This window comes from Lagopus leucura, unplaced genomic scaffold (assembly GCF_019238085.1).
Source record: "Lagopus leucura isolate 7727_CA_CO unplaced genomic scaffold, USGS_WTPT01 Super-Scaffold_739, whole genome shotgun sequence".
NCBI classification, from domain to species: Eukaryota; Metazoa; Chordata; class Aves; order Galliformes; family Phasianidae; genus Lagopus; species Lagopus leucura.
The window spans coordinates 9,296,707-9,320,988 of record NW_024962255.1 but is presented as its reverse complement, the minus strand read 5'-3'; the positions used below and the strand labels follow the sequence as shown (position 1 = coordinate 9,320,988).

Below are 24,282 nucleotides of genomic sequence, written 5' to 3'. Positions count from 1 at the left end.
AATGAGTCATCAGCAGACACCACAGAATCACAGAATGGCCAGGGTTGGGAGGGACCTCGAGGATCATGAATCTCCCCTGCCACAGCCAGGGCCGCCGACTTCTACATTTAATACTAGACCAGGCTGCCCAAGGACCATCCAATCTGGCCTTGAACATCTCTAGGGATGGGGCATCCACAACCTCTCTGGGCAGCCTGTTCCAGCACCTCACCACTCTCTCTGTAAAGAACTTCCCCCTGACATTCAACCTAAATTCAAACCTAAACACCGTTACAGATCTCAACAGCTGCCCATCTCAGCCCACTTTGTCCACTTGTCACTTCTTGAGAGCACAATGGCAGAGATCTGTTATTCAGTAAAGCCGACTATTTCTGCAGTTAATTTTCTTTCATTCCCCCTTGCCTTAAATGAGAAAGTGGCATACAACCCTAAATGGCAGAAAGCCACATATGTGGCTCTCAAAGTTCAGTCACAGACACGCAATATTTGGAAACAAAAGCAGGAAATTGCTGAAATGCTGTAATGCTGAAGTCAAAGGTTTGACGTACAATTACAAAAACAATATCAAGGAGCAAGAAAAAGCAAGAGGGACTGAACCAGGTGTGATCTCATTGTGCTTGCCACAACCATTACTTAAATCTGCTGCTCTTTAGTCCTGGTTGAACTTTTATACATGACAATCCCTCCTCCCTCATGTTGCAAAGGAAGTCTGGCAGAATGAACAAGCAAAGATGATAAGAACTTAGCATGCTAATGAAAGGACCAGATGTTTTGAATAAATTTCTGCTAGCCTGAAATAATTCTTTCTGCAACTATGGATATGCACTTTGATGTTTGGCCAGTCACCTAAGAGTTTGCTTTCAATAACGTTTTTCATGAATAATGAGAGCATCCTCAGGATTTACTTTCCAATTTTTTCCCCCCTTTTAAATGAGAAAGAACACTTCCTTCTCCAAATAAAATTAGGCTGATATAATGCTTCCTGTTAGAAACTCCTGTGTCTAGCCATTTCTGTTTATAAACACGAATACATACCCCATCTGAATTGAAGGGGAAGTTTAAAGAAATTTCAGTTAGACTAAAGCACAAAACTAAGACAAAATATATTTTCCCATTAAAATAATCTTATTTTCACAATCAAATTGTGTCAATCAAAATCACTGCGATACAGAGGAAAATTTTGAAGCATAACGAACCAGACACCTGGCCTTATACCATCTCTCATAGCAGTGAAATGCTTTTAATGAAGCTGCAAGCTTTTTTAGCAGAAATTTGTTATCTCAACTCCCTACAGATTCAATCTGCTATGCCCGTGCTTCAGCATCAAGCTGCAAGACCTGATGGTGGTTGCTGCCTCACTGCTGGAGATTCCACAGCCCCAGTACCACACACACCTCAGCTTCAGGCTGCCTGAGCTCTCAATGCTGCTGCTGAAGAGGTTCAAATGTAGAGAGGTAGAGCCATACAGATGCTTCCTGGTGGTGCAGAGAAAACAGAGTTCTCCTGCCCCAAATATGAGAAGCAGAACTGGAACACAACAGAGGGCAGGTGTAGCAAGAGAGAATGGCAGTTCTGGAAAAGACCGTGCTGCTGGTGGGAGGGAACAAGTGAAGTAGTGACTGCTGCAGGCAAGAGTCAGCTCCCTCACTGCACTCCTGATTCCCTCCCATCAGCTATAGAAGTTGTCACTCTGCTTCAAAAATGCTGGCATTTAGCAAAGCCTTTATCAGGAGGCTTACTTAATTGCTACTTCTAGGAATCTACTGCCAGAGGGAGCTTTGCTGTTTTCAGCTAGTCAGCCCTCAGAGGAAGTGTGGCTCCAGTCTTGAATAGGTAAAAACTAGGTATCAGTTATTTTTCCACAGGCATATCAGTGCTGAACTGCATGGCAAATCAGAGAAATGCTGAAGGCAAATCATTTGCAAATTGACAGGAAAATCATGCAGCACCACCACAGAAAAGCAGCTTCTATTTTCAGTAACAATCAGATGTTTCCACACTGCCACAAGGAAGCTCTGTTTGAAACTCTCTGGGCACAGAAAGTTCATCAACTAACCACTCCGGTTAGTGGGAGCAGTAGTACAAGTGATGTTCTCCTCTGTCCATAGGGTGGCAGGGAGAGATACTGAGAGGATTGTAAAACTGTCTGATAAATACATGGCTGAAAGGCTGGTTACATTGCAGGAGTTTTGACTTTTTCAACCATGGAGTAGTTTGCTCAGCATCTGGTCTGATGGCTGTGTACACGTCTTACCTGTCTCAAAGGAGCAAAGGGATCCTTGCCCAGCAGCTGGCAGGGCTCACTGAGAGGGCTTTGAAGTAGGTATGAAGGGAGAAGAGAAGCTCACTAGAGATGAGCCATGGGGGATAATGCTGGGGTTGGGGTGGTGAGGCCAGCGGCTCAGCTGAAGTGCATCTACACCAACACATGCTGTGTGGGCAACAAGCAAGAGGAGTTGGGGGCCACTGTGTGGAAGGCAAGCTATGACTTAATTGCCATTACTGAAACATGGTGGGATGACTCCCACAACTGGAGTGCTGCAATGGAGCAGCTTTCCGTTGTACTCCAAGTCAAACTGATGTGAACTAAGAACCCTAAACATATTAACAACCTGCTGCAGACATCTCATGTAGAACTGCATGCTACAGGTAAGGCTTGGCCTTCTGACGAACTGCAAACTGCAAACTACAAATTATGGCTTAGCTGAAGGTTTTCCTGGAAATGACGTGTGTTTAACAGAGCTGAGTGAAGATAAGTAAATTAGAACAGACTAAACAGTCCAAAACCATTAAAATATCAATCTCAACCAGCAGTTATGACCAGACCTTTTTAATTTATATTTTAAGCCAGATTACAACACATCATACACCTTGCAGAGATTTGTGACGAGTTCATTTATGCTTTCCAGTTCTCTACATGCTTTCTCTGGAAAGCATCTCTTGCTTTGAACAGCCTCTCACTAACACCCCCATTTTTTATTTCAAAGAGAGACAGGATACAAAGGCCTATCAGTTCAACCCAGACCTAGGTTTGTTAGGGCCAGAATTAGGCAAGCTGTGCTACAAGTGCCCATATTACTAAACACAACTGATTACAAACATACAAATGGTTACTGGTAAAACTTGGGTTCTGGTTCTTGCAGACAAGGCAAATACATTAAAGTGTTAATGTGCAATGGAAGACAGAATAGATAGGAAAATAAAGCCAGTGATAGAAGAGGAAGCTAGCTAGTGCGTATTGCATTCCCAGTCTTGAAAGGCTTACTAGGTTCAGAAAGAGTTATTGAGAATATGTATACTACATAAATACAAGGACAAAGCACAGGAACAGAGAACAAATAATTCTAAAGATAAGTGTGTTTTAATTGATCATGTATGCATTAAGACTGTCAAAGAAAAAAAAATTCAGCTATTCCACCATTAAAGTCTTGGGGCACATTTTCAGGTGAGGTGAACTCACAGCTGCATAGAAAAAAATCCAGAAAAGTTATTAGATTAGATTGTCATGATAAAGCAGAGAATTATAATTAATAACAGGTAATATTTTCCCATACCCTGTTCTTATTTTCTTTTATGATGAAAAAGGAATTTATTTACCCTGTATACATGAAGATTTGTGTGACTGCAAAGGACACGAATGTGAAGGACCTCACAACAAAGCAAAGATGATGGCATCCTCCATGTCAACCATTGTCAGTAGTCAGAATATCAAACAAACATGATCTTCAAAGCAAATCTTTTGCTGCATCAACAGCAATATAATACAGTTTCAAAAACTTATTAAAATTGCCTAGATGACAGAACATTTTGAGCTAGGGATTTGGCCCCAGTCACCTTCCAACTAATTTGTAATGGCAAAGGAATGAAAACAAAGTATCAGTATGAAGATTTCTCTTTAGCATCCTGAGTATTTGTTACACAACAACATACTGATTACCTGCACAGTAAAGACTTCTTAAGTCTGTGGTGTCCCTGTGTCAAATTAGAACTGGGAAGGAGGTGGCAAGATGTGGGACATATTTTTTGCTAATACACAGCATTTGAGTTTCATTTGATGTTATATCCTGTATAACTTGTGTTGTTTGTGTAAGCTGGAGCATGATATTTCTGAAGAAATTACTACAGCTTCAAAGAAATGAGATTTTAGAATTGTACGTGTATGATTGTATATAGAAGTAAAAATATGTAATTTTTATACTCAATTTTTTTTATTTGTGCAAAAGCATACTTTGATATGCAAGCTTAAAAAGCAGCTTATTCAAAAACCACTTGACTAGTACTTTCATTCATCTACCTAACAAGTGATAAATAAAATACTTACATTTTCAGAATGTTTAAAGTTAGTTTAAACAATATGCAAAAAGTAAAATACTGAATAAAGATAATACCTTAAAATTAGGTGCACTTTCAGGCAGCACAATGAATATTCACAGACTTGAGAGCATTTCCTGGGACAGCTTTTAGCCCCTGAACAGTGGCATATTTTTCACATTTTTATGACGACAAGCATTTTGCCATTGAAATTTTATTGCTTCACTTGTGAGCTGTAAAGATTCATAGCTGGTCTCAGAAGTATGACTAGAATGCAGGCATTTTTCTCAAAGTCACTGAGGATTGTATGTTAGAAAAACATTTGCTATGACCATTTTTGTGATTTTAGTCTTTGCTAAAACAATGAATAGAATTTGTCTGCATTACTAGTTATTTGGTTGCACTAAAATTAGGATCCTTTAAACTCTATTCACCTGAGATGCAGTAAAAGAGACATATAATAATTAAACAAAACACTCAAATTGTTCAAAGAGTTTGGCCCTTTACTTTGTACCTGCCATTTGTTTAAGAGGTACTTTCAGTACCAGTACTATGATTTCCATGGAGATCATTAATAACACTACACTTCAAAATACCAGCCACTCCTATGCACTGTAGCATTCCAAGAAATTTCTCTTAATCCAGAATGACAGAAACCCTGGTGCAGCTGCTTTTCAACCTCAAAGAAGTTTTAGGTCACAATAGGATAACTGAAGTATGTGGGGACTTCTTCCCATGACAGTGCATGGGAGCTAGGTTCACCACATCCCTCACCATCCCATGAAGTTTAAAAATCCTTTCTCCCATTCCTAATGGGAGTTTCTTACCTGGCAAACGATACTCTGGAGATGACCTTGGGTCAGCTATACCAACTTCTCTTGGGGTGCTGTGAATTAAAAATAAGAGACTAGGGTCATAAATACATCATTCAATAAGGAGACAAGCTCTGCAGCCTTTGCCTTATTAGCCTTCTGGAGCTGTCGAGCTGCTGCAAGGCAAAATTCTGAATATAAATTAATGCTGCAAGCGATTGTCCCAGATTAATTATGGTTTCTATTCAACTTTCATTTACCTCCTCCCCAAATTGACAAGAACAAAAGACAAAATCTAAATATGGGGGAAAATAAAGATGATACAGCTTGGGATTTAAATAGTTGAAGATACTGTCTCTGATCATAAGATTTGCAGAGTAGATTAGACTGCTCATAGTTTCCACAACACCAGAGCTCTATTGCTACAGCACCTGCATCATGCATGATAACAGCACTGCAGGGAAATCCCCCCTGGTAATGCAGTCACTGTTAGCTTCAGGTAATATAGATAATATTTAAATATTAAAGATTTGCTAGCTGCTCTGAGCAACTGGTGGTGAAAGAATAACTTTTTTTTGTCTCAAATTGATGATGTGATTCTTATAGAGGAGTGATATTTTATACTGTCATTATTTTTATTGCCAATTTTTTTCTAATAAATGACCAAGAATAAAAACAAAGCCAAGAGCCAAATTTCACATGCTAAGGGTGAGGAAAAGTAAAATTTTATTTTCCTCATCATTGCTTCTTTTGTATCCAAATAATCCATTTTTGAGACAGATTCTAATCTCAGGCACAGTATGGGCATCCCATGGTACTCGAGTAAAATCTGTTACTGTGCATCATGCATGATATTAGAGTCTGGCCCTTCTATTGTAGATGGAACATTTGCATCAAGTTCCTTTCATGGCTTTTGATAATAACTATACTTTCTAATATTTGCAGCTATACACACTTTTTGCCTAAATTGCCTTTCATTCCACACATGGCAATTATGAAAAGCCCTAACATACTGAACTCACAAAAATAAATTTGTCTAAGGTTACATAGAAATGCACCACAAAACACGGCACTGTCACAGTCTGAAGTCTGAAGACTTGGGATCTGCCTTCCTTGCCATCCCTGCAATGAAGAGAACCAGTGATGTCAGAATGTAGATCAGACCCAAGAGTTGTGGAACCATTACACTTTTCCTTGACTCCACACGGCCTGCTGTCAGGCCAGCTCTTGACCTGCACAGAGCAGAGCCATCGGGATGGGGCCAGTAGGTAAACACAACCACAGCGTTTGCTCTTGACCAGTGCTGTTTCTTTAAATATCTTCAAAGAAATTTTTAGTATCTTCACAAAGACATAATCCATTGTTTGCCAAAGTCTTCTCTTAAAGACGTAAATTAACTCAATTTGTCTCAAATACCAATTGCTTTGCTTTCAAAGGGCTGCTCAATCTAACTTTTGTGTGTATGTTGGCTTTTATTAAATCCAGAGGTGAAGCACTCACGTCTTCTTATTTTAAATCACCAATACTTCCCTTAGTATTTTACTTTAATGTAGCCCTCCTGTCAAAACAATACTTTGCTCATAGCTACGGAATCTCTAGAAATACAGCATTTCCTTTTTTAATTTCCATGCATTTAAGATAAACGTAACTTTCTGTTTTATTTAATGGTCATTCAATATCAAAATGTTAAGTGCTGGATAAATGTAGGTTGTTTTGTCTCACTCTGACATTCACAGCACTTTCATTTTGACTTTTCCCCCCGCTATGGACTAGAACATCATCCTACACTGGCTTTAAGATTTACACCTATATTTTATGTAAAGATTTCTAGTGCTTCAGATCTAGCTCGAGGATCTATTTCATCTTTAATTTTTAATTCTGCTTTTGGCTGTTTCTCTGAGGAGTCGGCTTTGCTTTCTTGGTTTACTTATGAGTGTTCATTATTTTCTTTTATTTATTTGTTGCATTTTCCCCAAAATTACTCTGAAAGCTAAAATACGTATTATTATTACAAGGGTATTAGTAATACGGCGCTTGTATTCCTGCCTTTCAATGCAGTAATACTTATTTGAGAAAAATATACATGGAAAAAGCTGACTCCAAAACCTGCACTGCTATAAATCTGCAGAACTTCCTTGCAAACAGCAGCAGTCTGCCAGTCTCTATTAAATCTACAGCAGGTCATGATTTGGCCTAAAGGTATTAAACCTTCTACTTGCCTTTGGCATACAGCTCATTAAAAAAGGTGAAGTCTTTTCTAGACACTTTATTCCCTCAAATAACCACCACAAAATTGCAATTTCCTTGTTTGTTTCTGCTTACTGCTCTAATGATTCTTTTCTTTTCTAGCAGCATTAAGAATGCCTTATTTGCCCTCTCCTGGCCACTGGTAAAGGCACTCACTACTGAGCTTGCTGTCCTGCAGTACTTCTGTCCTACTTATTCAACATCCCCTTGCACATTTAAACCATCTCTACACCCACTGGAGGCTACCAGCTTCTGATATTCTACTGCTGCTCTCATCAGGTACAACACGAGTCTTCAAATCTCTAAGCCAACTACATTTGATTTGTCTCAATAAATCAGGACAATACTTGGTCTAATTTACATCAATGAAATCCTACACTTCCTTAAGCGCACAGTACACAAAACAGCAATTTGCTATTTGTTCACCATCAGCCTTTCAACTTCTTTCCACACATCACAATAACTTTAGTGCTACTGAAACACTAACAGCTTTGTTTGCCATCCTGTCCTCTCAAGCTGTTCAACATCAAAGCTATCTCAACAGATGCTTTGATTCCTGTACATCTAAGCCACTTCACTCTCAACTCTTTATTAAGATAAAAATAATTAAGAGTAGTTTGATTTTCAAGTAAACATAAAATTCAACACTACAAACTTGAACTGAAAGAGCCATCAGACTATACCTGACCATTTCAAAGAAAACCATCAATACATGGAAGAAGTTCCAATAAGGCAGGCAGTTCCTATTTTGCAAATGAGTATCAAAATATATTTGTCCGATGGCTGTGTTACATATCAGCATGAGTTAACCATAAGATAGTGCTCATAGTTTGAATGGCATTTTTTCTACTAGCTAAGTTTTCCATGCATCCAGGAGGCAGTTCTCAGTTTGCATAACCTGCGGAGAATTTAAAGCAGCGGCCTCTGAAGACATGTCTATGAATGGTGGCAGTAGCCCAAGGCTGTACAGAGAAAAGTGCACATTATAACATTATCAAGAAGAACATTTCAAAAGAGACTGTAAACATTCGAGGGTAAGGGCCATATTTTACTCTGCTCCTAAGTGAAGGGTGAGAAACAACAGGGTTGTGGTAGTGCCTAGACTCTCTGGGTGTGTAGGGCAAATAACATTGTTAGATGTTGTTATTACATTGTTTCAAACAAATGTCTTCAGGAAGATCTCCTGTCTAGATTTAAACTGTGTGGTTTTCTTTTCTTTTCTTTTCTTTTTTTTTTTTCCTATCTGGATAAACAACCAATTCAACTAGTAATGAAGATTACAGGACAGAGAAAAAGTGAAAAAAGCAAAAAGGCAAAGAGGGGTAGCAGATTTAAACTCCCTGTTGAGTCCGGAGAATAATAAAAAAAATAAATGCTTCCTAGACATATTGGTAGTATCAGAAGCACAGGAAAATCAGATGCTGACGCCCATGTTTGAGCTGATAACTACCTGCATATTTAAACCAAGATCACACTGTCCTCTGGAACATCCAGCCTTCCTGTAACCACCCAAAAGAAGATTCTTCAGTACAAATTCCTGCAAGTTACAAGGCCTCAACCCATTTATTCAATAGTTTGTATCTCAATCAGATATTTATAATTATGAGATTACATTAATATTAATTTACTTAATGACTAATAAAATAAATGAATTTTTGTTACATGACCTTCTGTTTTTTCAGCAATACCGTTACTGATTACACTTGCACAACTTTCTTTATCAGCACATTAGCAAGGGTCTGATTGGTAGGATGCTGTCTGAAATTAATCATACCACGGGCAGTTCTAGTAAGATTCCTCACCAGGTTTTTATGTCTGCAGTAGTTCCTAGTATGATTCTGTCAACTCACATTTATGAGTTCGACTCCACAGTACAGACACTACCCTCATTCTTCCATAAGAACGTGGGCTGCATATGCAGCTTGCTGCTTAATCTGAAAGTGAACTGGATAGTTTTACTGCACAACATAGTTTAAACAAGGTCAAGGTGTCAGCTTTCTATAGGATGCTGTGGTGAAATGGACTGTAAAATGCTCCTGCCATGTCAGAGAGAGAAGAAAAGAATAGTCTAATAACCACACTCAACAGAAGGTAGAATCAGAATTTTAAACACGACAATGATTTCATCTCTCCCTTGAAATTCAGCATAACTGTTACTTAACACATGAGAAAGATCAATTACTAGAGATTCTTTCCCTGTCCTCTACAGAGTAAATAGTTTCAGGGTCTCTTCCTTATGTCTCAATATTATTTCTGGCTACTCAATGTCCAAATGGGAAGATATGTACAAAAAATCCACTCATCATCTCAATAGCTGCACTATGAACCACCTGTCCTATTAAGCCATCTCTTTGCAAATTCTTGCCTCAGTAGCAATAGATTAACACTAAGGAATTGGAGCCACAGTTGGCTAAAGTAGTTCAATTAGTACTGGAAGCAGCAGCCCATCTGCTAACTACCAGTGGCTATGGAAACGCATCATTTTTGCATACCTCACAGCCTTCAACTGAAATCAGTACCTCTGTACTAATACTAGTGGAGCACTGCAATCCGCTGAGTGTGAGAAAAGAGTGCAAGCAATGGCAACAAGCTCACTGCAGTATTCCCACAAAAATAAAACATGTTTCTGTGAAGGGCATTGTTTACGTTCCCATTACGGACAAGTAGGTTAGCTAGAACACCCCATTCCACACAGAGATGGAAGAACTTGAGTGTGGACATCAATTGCTTAGTCATGTGCAAACTGCCACGCACAGGTCATCCAGCTTTCCATAACTGCAATACACGTGAGATTTAAGACAGAAAGGAGTGTAGACGTTCTAAACAGAAATCTGCAAATTTCAGGTCTACAATGGAACCTGACCTGGTTTCCTGCCACTGAAATTTTAAAAAAGTGAATAACCATACGCCTTACTAGAAATAAACCAACATTAAAATAAGCATATGACAATAAAAGAGTCAGAACAACTTAGAGAAGCACCACTTTCTCTTGCCATCTACTCTGCCAACTATTTTGGCTACATGCAAGGCTGCAGCACACACACGATTCATATTTCATGCTGTATGCACTGGTAGAGTTAGTTGTTGTTTTTTTCCAGTTATTGCTGTAACATATTAATTTTTTACTAATGACATGATACTACTGGCCTTCATTAAAGCAAAGGTCTATTCAAAACAGCACATTATCTCTGACAGTGACTATCTTAATATAAAAAACACAGCAAGCCTTCTTTGTGAGTCCTCTAGCAAATCTTTCAAACTACCTGAACCAGATGCTTAAGATTTAAATTTTACAGACTCTTCTAAAACTTTCATTGATTGACCCACCTTTATAATACTGAGTAGAAACCAGTCAATTTTCTTGGTATTTACAATCTTTTGCAGTAGCATTCCACAGTTTATGGAAGTCAGGAAAAAAGAATTTTTCTTTCTAGTTCTAAATCTGTTTCCAAATATTCTCCCCTCCTGGGAGAAACATTTACTAATCCCTTCCTATTCCACTGCATGTTTCCTACTCATTATTTTGCAGACTTCCTTCTTTGCATCCTTTCAGTTATCTCTTCTCCAGCACAAAGACTTCTTCTTTTCTTTATCGCTCCTTGGACCAAATAGTTTGAAAAACACGATAAGCCTTGTTCATCTCCTCATGTACTTATTCCAGTTCTGTTTTTCAGCATGAGTGACAGTAGAATTCCACCAAACAATTAAGATGTAGATGCTAAATAAACTGACACATTATCAGAATTATCTGAAATAGTTTAGAAGTGAAAACAACTTGTTCTACATCCTTCATGTTACGTGTACAGATCTAGACTGGTTTCTCCATCAACACTGGGTTTCATTTATTACTTGATAACCTAATCATTTGATATTATGAGAGCTGTTTCTCCACTGTCACTCTTCCACAGTGATCAGGTGAAGAGATTTCTGTGAGACATGCTCATAGTTTCCCTTCTCAGTGAAAATCAGATATTTATTCCTTTTTTTTGTTCATTTTGTTTTGTGTCTTGTAGGAATCTGACTTATATATCTTTTTTATCCCTCATTAGTTTATTTAAAAGTTTTCAGTGAGAACTTTCATTTGAGTTTTTCAAAATTGAAATACAATTTGAAACCTTATGGCATCATCCAACAATGTATTTTCAAAAAAGGAGATTACTTTCATTATATCTAATTATCATCAACCATGCCATAGTATCATGATATGTATACACAAGGTAGATAGAAAAAAAGCTACTTCATTATTCACCTTACTGAAAGTACAACCATAACTTTAAAAATAATCTGCAGTTCACCTCAGAAACATTACAGGTTGCAAACATTGCAAACAGTGTGATTAAGTTCAGTGCAATGAATATTTACCTATATTATCAACTGAGTTCTAATAGGATGCTTGCATAGGGAATAATTTATTTCCTTGAAACCCTGTAAATAAATCCTCCCCCAGAATCAGCTTTCCTTTATTCTTTCTCCTTGGTCCCAATAAATACCCCTTAAAACCTCTCACAACAGGAGAGGCAACAAAGCAGAGTTTAAATGGTAGTCACAACTTCTAGAAACTATCCAAGCAATACCTTTTTTTCAGAAGGAATGAAAACTACACAAAAGTACTGAAAAACATGACAAAAATATCCTCAAGCTCTCCTGAGAAACTAAGTGTTTTCCACTTAAAAAGCAAGCAAACTACACACAGCCTTATAAGAAAGCGGAAAAAAAAAAAAAAAAAAAAAAAAAAAAAAAAGGGTAAAATACAGAAAGCACAGCAAAGTTCCAATGAATCAGAAGTAGACAATAATAAAAGATGGAAAAGCTATCTAAAATGCTCCTATATTCACTAAGAATTAGTTTCTAGACATAGGTAAGAGAGTTGGGGTATTAACTGTGGCAACAGTGCCCTGCTTGCTTGCTATGCCTACAGAATAATGAAAAAGGAAATACTGATCGATTAAACAGCTCATGACTTTCCATGATATATCAACTATACTAAATGTAGAAACTCAAATGGATTCTCTAAAACTTTGCTGTGTAACTGGTTGGTGTTTTATTTTTCATCACTTCAGAACTGCAGTGTGGAGACAGAAGTAGAATTTACAGCCTTATTTTACTCTAATTTGTGTTTCAGATGCTGTGGTACTAGGGCACAATGCAGGGTACTGCAATCAAAACAACAAAAGCCTCATGCAATAATTGTCCACATTTGACTTTTAATCATATAAATGCTGAAAGAAATCTGAATTTATCTGGACTGTTTAACTTCAGAATACATTCTGAATGTATTATTTCAGAATGTTGCTCCAAAAGTAATGGCTCCTGTCTTATTTTGTCACACCAGTATGCCAGAAGTGGATGTTGGAGGTATGGCAGTAGAGGATGAACCTTGCCACCAATATTTCACTAAATACAGTTGCCATGTGACGGATGGTAGCAGGAGGGTAGGCTAACAAATAGTGTCTGACACAGAAGTATATAGCAAAGGCGTGTCACTGAATTCCTCCATCCAGAAAAGTTTGTATCCATCAACATTCATTGATTCACTGCTGAACATCTGTCTGGAATTGGCCGGATGGTCACGCTCAGAGTTGCGTCAATGGCTCAGTGTCCAAAAGTGACCTGTGACAAGTGGCATTTCTCAAGGACTGTTGACAGGACCAGTGCTATTTAACATCTTTGTAGGCAATGTGGACAATAGGATTGGAGTGCACTCTCAGCAAGTTTGCAGATGACACCCAGCTGAGCAATGCACTTGACATACTAGGGGAAATGGCCATTGAGAGGGACCTGGACAGTCTTGAGAAGTGGGCCCATGCCAACCTCACGAAGCTCAATAAGGCCAAGTACAAGGTCCCGCACCTGGGTTGGGTAATCCCAAACACAAACAGAGGCTGGGGGGAGAATGGCTTAAAAGCAGCCCAGAAGAGACGATTTAGGGGTGTCAGTTGATGAAAGATTAAACAAGAGATGGCAATGTGCACTTGCAGCCCAGAAGGCCTACTATATCCTGGGCTGCATCAAGAGAAGCATGACCAGCAGGTCAAGGTGATTCTGCCCCTCTACTCTGCTCTTGTGAAACCCCACCTGGAGTACTGTGTTTAGTTCTGGGGCCCCTGACACAAGAAGCACATGGAGCTGTTGGAGTGGGTCTAAAGAAGGGCCATGAAGATGTCCAGAGGGGGGTTGGAACTAGACGATCTTAAACATCCCTTCCAACCCAAACCATTCTATAATTCTATGACTCTGTTTAGGGAGACCAAACAGCAGATGTGAGCACAGTAAGGTGGGGGGTAGTGTGTTTCAAACAATGGCAACAGCAGTGTGAAAGAGAAGTCATGTTCTGGACAGCCATAAATAGCTGCCACACCACAAAATGAAGAGCACTTCAATCAGCCAGATCACATGAACTGGCAGATTACAACCATGGAACCGTGTAAAGAGCTGAATATTAAATGCATTGGGAATAATGATGGCAACATTGGTGTATCATGAATTTCGTACCAGAAAGGTCCCACGAATGCTCCCATAGGAACATAAAGAACTGCACGCAAGTTAGTCTGGATCTACTGAACAAACTTGAGGCTGAAGACAACAGTTTCTTGGATCCCATAATTATCGGTGATGAGACTTGGTGCTGCCATTACAAGCTAGAGTCAAAACGGTATGTCCATGGAGGGGCAACACGTGAATTCCTGATCAAAGAAGAAGCTCAAGACACAGCCCTCAGTGGGCAAAGTGACATGCACTGTCTTCTAGATAGGACAGGGGCAATCCTACTAGATTCCCTGGAACTTGGACAAGCTACCAACTCTGATCACTGCATTGCAGCACTGACTAAGCTGAAGGCTCAAACCTCCAGAATCAAGTCAGAGAAGACAAATTTTCTCTCGCAACATAAGGCCAGGCCCCATCCCTGTTTGAAGATCATACTAATCTTGACTGGACTACCCCACCATACAGTCTGGATTTGGTGCCTTCTCTCCTCCATCTGTCCAGGCTGATGAAAGATTAACTGCATAGGCAATATTTTCCCAGCAACAATTCTGTCACAGCAGCTGTGAAACTGGGTTACCTGTGCTGGTGAACATTTTTATAAGTGTGGCATGCAGACTCTTGCTTATCACTGTCAAAAAGGCATAGCTAATGGTGGTGGCTACAATGAAAAGTACTGTTTTTTAGATGAGATTTTCCTCAGTCAAATAGTATTACTGTGTGGTTTTTTTTGTTTTTTTTTTTAAATCTGTTGTGGTTTCCATGTAAATAAACAGGTAGCATTACTTTTGGGGTGACCTACGTATTACTCTATTCAGAAATCCTACATAGCAGGCAGACTTTATTGAGCTGGTCTGTAGATGGGTCCATAGCCAGAGCACCACAACATGCTGAAGGCCCATATTCCTTTATCATAAGTGGTGCCCCTAGATGTTCCTTGGAATTATAGGTCCTAAAACAACAAAACAGCAGTTGCTCTGATACTAGTTGCCAAGGCTACAAAAGCCAATAAGTAATTTCTTCTAAAACATACAGAATCCCAGACAGTATGCCATTACCAGTGCTACTTTAAAGCAATGCAATATATGCATTTATCCAGATATCAGCCAAGATTACTAAGCTAGATGGCAGATCATGACACATTTTTTGCCATTAAAATGCTGGGAAGCTACTTAAATATCAATGCATTCATTATGAAAACATCTTTTTGGCATTTGCTTCCAATTATGGCTTCTGCTTTCGCATGACCAGTTTTCTTCACTGTATTCAAATGTGATGGCTATCTGAATGACTGAACATGATTATAGAAATGCTGGCTCTGATCTCCCAAAATAGGTATTTGTGAAGAGGCTGTCAATTGGAAATATTTATAAATCTATCAGGAGATCAAGCACGTTTTAAAAGGACATCTGTGTAGAAGCAGCAATCAAAATCAACACTATTATCACATAGGCTCATTGGATAATGCAGCAGAGGTGCAGTTGGTGAGCGTTATGTTGCCTTAACAATATATGGTTCAGTTGTATAATGCTATTGCCAGTCCTAACTGTATCCTTATGGCAGGAATTGATATGAAGTAACAAATATGAACTTATTTTAAATAGCAGTAATTTGTTTTCAGAAGCCAAAAAACTAGACCCAAGATCTATTATCAAAGAATTTTTGCAGTATAAAAACAAAACCTTTATTGGCATGGACACAATGGAAATCATAGTCCTATCTATCATCCAAGTGGTTTCTTTTAGAAATGAATTTCATCAATTTTGAAACAGTTGTGCAGGATTTAACTTCGCAGAACTATTAACATAAAATAAAGCATGAACACCTACTAATCTAGCTTTCTTTTGGTTAACTGTTTGCTAGTTTTATTCTAATTGCTGCACTTCAATTTTATTTCGAGGGAATCATGCTCATTAAATAGGTGTATTACAAATACTTCATTGCAGAAGGACAGAAGGCTTCCTAATACATTTTAGGCATCATCTGTGATAATCACTAGCACCATTTCAATTGTAATCCCAGCTAATTTACACACGCTAAACCATCCACTGTAACACTGTTCTGTAGCAGTGAAAGTTTATTTGCCTGGAGTATCTCTCTGATGCACTCCAGTACGTGGGATAGAAATATTCTACCCTATTCTCTCCAGCATGAAGGATATCTCCTCTACTTCTGTTGTAAAAATGTAATTTTCCCACATATGCAGCTGCTGACTATAGTGAAAGCTCCGTGCAATTGAACCACAGTAAGTTAAGGTACATAATTAAGTAACAATACATAAACCACCAGATCTGAGAATGTAGATTTTTCTGCTATGGTTTGTGCTGTGCTCAACCCATGACAGAGTAGAGAACGTTGGCTTGTAAATTTGTGAACTATGAAAAAAATCTCATAGTAAGAAAACAAATCCATTCTCAGACAACATCAAATTCCCTCCCAAATCCTGCCTATATGCAATATTAGACATTGTTATCTGGCAAAAACACTTGAAATCTGGATCTAAAACTTTCAAGATTTGTGACTATAAGGAAAGAGAGACAATGAAATTAAATCACCAAAATCCTAAACCTATTTCTGCAATATTGAAAAATGCAACTATTTTTTATATCAGTTTAAAAAAAGAGTCTTGCAATTTACAACGAATGTAGTTCATGCAGTCAAAAGCATAGCTAAAAACTAGGTCTTGTCATGTTCCAGGGTTATATTAATTTCGTACACAAAAGGTTAACACTTTTTGTTATGCCTTCTAAGACAAGAATTCTACATTCACCGTTTGGTTTGTAAATGATAAAGTCTGTGGAATTACATTTTTCTCATAAAGCTTAAATAATTCAAGAGAATAAGAAAACCAGAATGATTTGTATAGACAAAGTATAAGACTTGGAATATTTGAGGGCAACAGAAGTATTACTTTCTGATGCTCAACTATCAGGTACTATTTTATTTGCGCATGCACATAAAACTGCATGTGTATTAATGGCTCAGTGTTTGAAAAAATAAAAACTAAAATTGCAGTCTTTTTCATAGAAATAGTCCTTCATAGTCCTTGGCAGATCAGTAGAAATTAGAAAGGAAAATGGTTAAAAACACCGACCATGTTTGCAATAACTAATTAGTTCCAAATTAAAATGTGAAACTTGTCTGCACTTGTTTCAGCCACCAACAAAAGAAAGGCACTAGCACTGAATTACATTTTGTGCAACTCATGCTGTTTCTTTTTACACACAAGATGATACTGAGTTAACCACTCTGGATATTTTTAGTTGAATAGGAATCAAAGATCTTTGTTGCCTTCTTTTTAACGGCAGAGTGACAGAGTAAGAGAGGTAGGTGTTTGAGCTCCAACAATGAAACAGACATGCCTAGAAGTTGTGCTTCTCTATATATTTCTATGAACAACAGCCCACTTAAGCAAACAAGAGGGCACACAGGTGGCAAACACAACCAGTGATCCCAAGCTGAAGTTTATGCTAATCCGTTATAACAGATTTCCTTACTTCTCATCAGGACCAAAGAAAATTCTCCTCAAAGTAGAGAAGTGATTGCTGCATGCTTCTTTAGCACTCTACAAAATTAAATCCTCTTCCATACTTTATTTCCTTCAAGTAGAGAAACTCCTAATGTACTGAATCACAAGTAACAACCATTCAGTACATCTAGCTGCTGTTCCCTCACCTCACACGGTTTTATCTAGAACCACATAAGTTCAGAATTAAATTATTCAGCCCCAACGCTTGGGTAAAAACAGGAGTGTCTTGCTCAAGTGCTTTTCTAGCTAAGAGGGAGACTACCAGAGTGACTATCAAAGGCAAGAATTCACCAAACTTCACCATGTCTGCAGAGAGTTATGCCTGAGATTCTTTCATCCAGGTTCTGCAATGAGAATTAGCAATATTGTGGAAACTCAGTCTACAAAATTCAGTTTTAGGCTGCACATCAGCTGTCTGAGATACTCTGCTACCATGATCAATCTGAGCTACAATAACGAAACAGTGCGCAGCCAATTAGCTATCACAAATAGGATGCTTTGAGAAAAGCAGCCTATCCAGCTGGGAAGCTGAAAAATCAGAAGGAGCATGGAGTACATTGCACTGAATAACACATGCAACCATCAGCAGCTCCTTAGGATGTGTCATGGCACTATGACATGTCAGTGCAATGAAAAACCTTCATAGAAGTAAAAACAGGTTTAGAAGCCACTTTCTATAGAAAGAGAGTCATGAACTCAAGAAATGGAAATGATCATCAAGGGAAATCTTATTCCCAGGAAGTAAATATACTATTAGGGTCATGAACCTTAGCTGCAAGTTGCTGGCTATGGTGTTTGGTAATTTACCTCCCAGGAACACAGCCAGGTTTCTGAGTCATGGCAAGAATACGCAACTGTATTTCATCATAGCACTCCCAAAACTGCACACAGAACAAGGCAGAAAGACAAGTCTTGGTGTGCAGCTAAATAAGTGATTTAAACAAAAGAAGATATGAGATTTATCAGAAAAGGTGACAATTGTAAGTATGAGGCTCCTCCTCTGGGAGTAACAGGCATCATTTGAACATAAAAGGAATGAGTCTGCTCACATTCAACATGTAACCAGAAAAAAAAAAAAAAAAAAAAAAAAAAAAGGAAAGTAAAAGGACACTGGTGAACAAATAAAAGCTCTTCTCTAATGGAAGAGAACTTCATTAAAGAATATAATGGAAGGTAGAAATAACGTAAAAGGAAATGGTAAAGATCAGCAACTTCTACATTAAGAGTGCAGAGTAGTGAAAACAACGTGTATGTGGGGTTTTTTTGCACTTACGATGGGAAATTGACTCCAAATGCAACTAGACCAGCTACATATTTAACTGGCAATATCAAATATGGACATAATAATCATGGAGGAAGTCTAGTGGAAAGAAAGCATTCAGGAAGGCACAGTGTAACTGTTAAAGTATATGTGAAAAACAGATTAAACTGTGCCAAGTTCTAAGGAGCATCGTATATTAAAGAGCTGTTTGAAACTAATTAGCAGAGCACTCTAGCCCAGTCAGTAAAGCGTGGTCCAAGGGAACTGATACTCTGGGCAAAAAAAAAGGAATACATTACTAGCATTATACAGTAAACTAGGCAACAACAATGGCAACAGTAACTGCAACATAAGGACGGAGACAGCAGACAAGTCACAGAAAGGCTAGAAAACTTCAACCAAATCCAGTAGAGAGTGTTAAATATGCAATGACAAGCCACCAGGAAGAACTATTTCACAGGCAGTCAGGAAATACAGAAAACAGTCACTCTTGACTTAGTTGGAAGCAGTGGACTAGGTTTCTCTTTTCTATTTTTTAACCCAAATTCCTTAAGGCAATATGAAGTATTCAAAGATAGCTTTATTCAAAACAAATAAACAGTGTCTACTAAAAGAGAAGCTAAAAGAACGTGATACCACAAAACAACAGAAGTCAAGAAGTTTCACATCCAGATAAAGAAAGCAGAGAAGACCGTAAACACTATCAAGTAATAACATATATGTAGCAAACTAAAACAAACACATAAGAACAATTTTTAAAGGGGATTTATAACGTAAGAGAAAGAAGCCTGCTGACAATCTTTAGGGTCAATAAATGATGAAGTTATAAAGGAAGTGCCTAGAGAAGACAAAGACACAGCAAACAAACAAACAAGCTATTTCTAGCATGTGCTTTTGGTAGAGGTGACTAGAAAGATTCAAGTGGAATCTGGAATCCAATTCCATTGTGATGAACAAAAGACCCTATTTCAAATCAAAATTCATTACAGAAGACACTAAAAGGGCTTTCCATGAGCAAATAAGCGTTAACAATTACAGATCAGTGAGATAGGATATTGGTGGAAACCATTTTCAGGAACAGAATGAGTAGGCATACAGAAAACTGGATTCATTGGCAAAGAGAGAAACAGATTTTATCGAGGAAGTTGCATCTAATTATCTAGCAAAATATTTTCTAAAGGCATTGTCACTATGCCTACTGATGACAGAAATCCAGGTAATACTTATGAATACGAAGGCATTCAACAAATCATTAGCCAAATCATCTTAAAGAAACAGCTGGCAGAACACAAAAGTATTCAAAAGTAGACAAAAAAATTGTTGAAATGTAGCGAAGAAAAATACATTTTCATAGCAGAAGTAGGGCAACAAGATGACAGGCAAGATTTACTAGGCAAAATAGATCAGCAGGGGGACAGAGAGAGAGAGGTGACATGGTTTGCTTTATCATCTTCAGAGTCACAGACAGACCAACCTCTGCACCAAGCCATCCAATGATCAGTTTAGTAGGGCATGCTGTCAAAAGTAAAGAAATACATCATAAAGACAGCAACTCCCTTTCATCTCCAAAGACAACCTATGTACATACGCTTGAATTTACCTTTTGTAAAATAAGAACAATAATATTTAATAGTATTTAAATAAATGATGACCAATGATCAAAACACAGTCACTGGGAAACATATTTTTCAGCTACAAAGATTGGTTTGGTACTTTCTGTTCAAAAGATCTGGTTTGATAAACCTGAAATACTAAAGGAAATGATTTCATGTTTTAGTTCAACTAGGATCTTAATTTTATCATGCGCATTTTAGTTTAAATGAAGAAGATCATTTCTTCAACCACAAGGAGATGTTCTGTATTTATGCCCAAGTGACCTTTCAGCTCATCCACAGCTAATATCTACACATGATTTGGAAAAAAAACAACTTGTTCTGACTTTTCTTAGTCTGCCTACCTATCCCTTCTCCATTCCAATTAGCCTTTCCTTCATTATCAAACCTGTTCATTTATCTCCAGATTGCAGATACCTTCACAACTGCTGTGTTTAGACTTATCTATCTTCAATCTTCTGACAGTGCCAAGAGCAAAAGTTGAGTATGTGCAGGAGAAGGTTGAGGACATAGATGCTGCCAACTTTAATGGCCTTTTCTGCCCACATGTTGGAGTCAGGCTGGACTAAATAGCAGAGGAATGACTGGTGTCAGTCCATAGGTTATCCTCCATAAAACTAAGATTTGGAGCAGGCGGCACTGGAACTAATGAGGTTATATTTCCCTCTACCCTTGAAATGGCAAAATTCAATTAAATATCACTGGAAAGTCTCAAGATTTCTCTTCTGAAAAAAAAAAAAAAAGAAAAATTGATTGACATCAGGTCACATGTAGTGAACCCTAAAAGGAGAATGGTGCATCCTAGTTATACCTCCATAAAACCAGCAACTGCTCCTTTGCTCTCCCACAGACAAGTAGTACACTAGCTCACGTAGGTATCCCACTGAGCAGCAGTGCTTATAAAGCAGAGGTGCTTATGAACTTATATACAGGAATTTGCATTCCAAGTGTGATGGCGTGCTTTCCCTGCTTGTTTCATACTTCATTAGCCTCACTAAGATCACATCTTTGACCGTAAGCATTATTAACTTCACTAAGGTTATATCTTAGATCAACTGCATACATACAATCCCATAGACACAAACCATTGAGCAATACTGGGACAAAGTGAGGATTCAGCTGCACCTTGGCTCCTTATCTCATGGTTCAAGGAGTACAGAAACCAAGAGAATCCACTCTGAACCTCATGACTCACGACAGGGAGGTCCCCCTGTATGTGCCTGTTTAACCCAGTCCCCTATGCAGTAAATAATCAAGTGTATCCAGCTACTTCAAATCTTGTTAGGTCACTGCCTTAGTTACAATTAAGCTTCGTTAAATCACTATATTGTATCCATATTATGTCAGTAAATATATTCTGGCTTCTCTCCTGTCAGTTCAATAGAGTACAATTGTTTTCCACCCATGACACTAAGATAGCCCAGAAAATATTGAGGAATAATAAATTTATTGAACTCTGCCCATAACAAGGATGCTGGAAGTAGATGATCTTTAATGTACCTTCCACCTCAAGCCATTCTATGGTTCTAAAACACATGGTATCATATATATTACATATACTAAATTCAAAGAGATTTTCATTCAGTTCTGTCAGTTCAAATCAACTCTTTATCCATAGAATCATAGAATCACCAAGGTTGGAAAAGACCTAAAAGATCATCCAGTCCAACCGTTCACCTATTCCCCATAGCTCCCACTAAACCATGTCCCTCAACCCAACGTCCAAACATTCCTTGAACACCCCCAGGGTCGGTGATTCCACCACCTCCCTGGGCAGTCCATTCCAGTGCCTGACCACCCTTTCTGAAAAGTAATACTTCCTCATGTCCAGCCTGAATCTCCCCTGCCGTAGCTTGAAGCCATTCTCTCTGGTCCTATCACTAATGACACGAGAGAAGAGGCCAACCCCCAGCTCACTACAACCTCCCTTCAGGAAGTTATAGAGAGCAATAAGGTCTCCCCTGAGCCTCCTCTTCTCCAGGCTGAACATTCCCAGCTCCTTCAGCCTCTCCTCATATGGCCTATGTTCCAGACCCCTCACCAGCTTTGTTGCCCTTCTTTGAACACGTTCCAGGGCCTCAATATCTTTCTTGCAGTGAGGGGCCCAAAACTGGACACAGTAAACATCAGAAACTACTATGAAGTTTAAAAAAAAAATCAACAAGAAATTTTATATTAATATAAAGGAAGTATCTAGTCCACCAACTAAAAGAAAACAATTTAGAGTATGCACTTTTTCTAGTAAGCACTTAAAGGCTATAAATACTTGTTCTACATTAGCAACTAGATGCAGTGCTTTCATTTTTCAAATAGCATAAAGCCATGCATTTGTTCCTTCTGCCTATTCACCTGGCATCTGTTTTTATTGTTGTACAATAAAAATGTGGTAAATACTATTTTAATGTGACTGTGGCTGAAAAGATGGTTAGGGATCCTATCAATGTGCTTAATAAAACAAAAAATAAGAAGCAGTGTTAAAAAAGAAAAGATACGCAGATTAACACAGTAGCTCATCCTATCATTTCTTTCAGTTAACACAGCAAAATTAATGATGAAAATCACTACAACAAAATAATTAACCAACCATGGATGCTAGAAAAGACTTCAGGTAATTTCAGTGGCTCTGTTAGTAGGTGTTAACTATAATGTCAATTGGTGTCCAGTTGTATTACTTGAGTAACAAATAAAGACAGAAAAATGCCTACAAGATATTTACTGGGTATGTAAATCAATACTTCTCACTGCTAGAAAGCTCTACATTGTACAAGTACATTGGCTGTAAAAAGCAAATTCAAGGCATCCCAAATACAGCAGTATGGGAGAAGTTGCTTTGCTTTCACATGCTATACTAATGCCCTCAGTAGTATACTTACAACTTTCATGGGAATTACTGATGGGCCCAGGGAAGATACAGCATGTCAGTAAGTATCTACCAGGAAGAAATAAAGAATTCTCTAGTTTTGGTAGATGGCAATGAGAAACTGCAGAGACAGTAGAATTTGCCATGGAAAGAGAGGAACCAGAACTTCCACTCCTTTAATAGAGTGCAAGAGCTGGCTATCTGAAATTGAGGGTGATTACTAAGAATCATGGATTTATTACATAAATGTTCTAAGGACATTTGGTACGTGCAATAGGAAGAAGCTGTACTTATGTCATCACCTTTTTAAAAGCTCAAACTCAGCATCGCTTTTGTGTCAACGCTGATTTTAGAACCAATTCAGTTTTCAAATAAGGAAATATTAAGTATTTCTGTGACAACCCCTTTAAATACTGAAGAGTTTTGAATTGAGTTTGTCTTCCTGAGAGATCTCACCAGTCTTCTAAAAGTCTGCATAATTCACAGCTTGCCACAGATTTCATTCAAAAGTAACTTCTACACAGCGTAAACTCTCTGATCAGACAAAACCATTCAAAACATTCTCATAGTCATAGCAGCACAGGATGACAGCACTACCATTCAACTAATTCCCACACCCTTGGAGACTGCTCCTTCTGTTCTATTAGTTTATACAGCTACACAATATATTTTCTTTGATATATTCTTTTAATAGGTACCTGAAATAACACTTCTCTAGCTACACATCAATTCTTGAGAAGCCTGGTTGCTATAATCCCCTGAGCTATGTTTTATCATGGGGAAACAAGTGTTTTCAAGCAATATAACATCTGCAGCATTACTTTCACTGACAGCAATAGATTTGTAAGGACAAACGCTCCTCACTACCATACTGTTTCCCATTTGATCAAAAGCTTTTAAGATGACTGGAGAGCACAACTGCAATTAAACTATTCACATAAACCTTTACTCTGAGCATCTATTGCAAGACCGACCTTAATTTTTCTAAGCTTGTTCAAATCTAGAGCATCTATACAAGGCACCTGTGTTTTCGAAGAGCTTGGAGAACAAACTGCCATCTTATTTTGCAGCTTTGTCCATGTTAATTTTTAAGGTTGAGGCTTCTATTTCCCCTTTTCCTTTTTTTTTTTTTTTTTTTTTTTTTTTTTTTTTTTTTTTTTTTTTTT

General features: G+C 38.1%; 1 long non-coding RNA gene across 1 annotated transcript in view; it reads right to left on the bottom strand.

Moving 5' to 3' along the window:
- LOC122175214 overlaps nt 1-24,282 on the bottom strand; it is a 185,832-nt gene that overhangs the window by 139,228 nt on the left and 22,322 nt on the right. Inside the window, exon 2 of the long non-coding RNA XR_006177347.1 lies at nt 5,139-5,197. This is a non-coding gene — a long non-coding RNA (uncharacterized LOC122175214). The remainder of the gene's footprint in view (nt 1-5,138; nt 5,198-24,282) is intronic.